The sequence below is a fragment of the Gavialis gangeticus genome, unplaced genomic scaffold (assembly GCF_001723915.1).
Source record: "Gavialis gangeticus isolate Ggan-Ray unplaced genomic scaffold, GavGan_comp1, whole genome shotgun sequence".
NCBI lineage: Eukaryota > Metazoa > Chordata > Crocodylia > Gavialidae > Gavialis > Gavialis gangeticus.
The window spans coordinates 10,119,461-10,120,031 of NW_017729014.1; positions in this window are offsets into that span (position 1 = coordinate 10,119,461).

Here is a 571-nt window from a genome sequence, read left to right on the forward strand (position 1 = left end):
CCCCCGCCGACAAGGCGCCGGCGGCGGAGCAGCAGCAGCCCGGGCGCCCCCGCGGGCCCGCCAGGTGAGGCGGCGGAGGGATGCGGGGGGCAGAGCGCAGCCCCGGGCCCGGGACAGACTTCGGGCGAGCCGGCCCTTTCGCTGACACCAACCCCAAGGCGAGAGCAAACCCCGGGAAGACAGACGCGACACCCCCCGGGGAGGGCAAAGCGCGGCCCCACACTTCGTAAAAAAATACCAATTCATTACGCCGCCTATGTGGGTTATCACTATGATACGGGGATACTCTCATTGCGGTTGCAGGGATGGGGCCAAGTGAAACTGAAATCGAAGACGTCCCGCTTGCTTTTAGGTCATCCAAATCAAGCCTCCAAAGGGCCGCAAGCGACTCTTGCCCAGGGCCCCAGCAACCCGAAGGCCACCACTGCCCCCAGCCAGGCCCGGGGGTTTAGTGCCCCCGTTCAGAGGGTCTCCGAGCCCAGCGACCGGGACGACACAAGGGGATCGTTTCAAACAGGCAATGGCCGTGGAGGAGAAAAAACCAAGCCCCAAAGTAAATATGCACTGCATC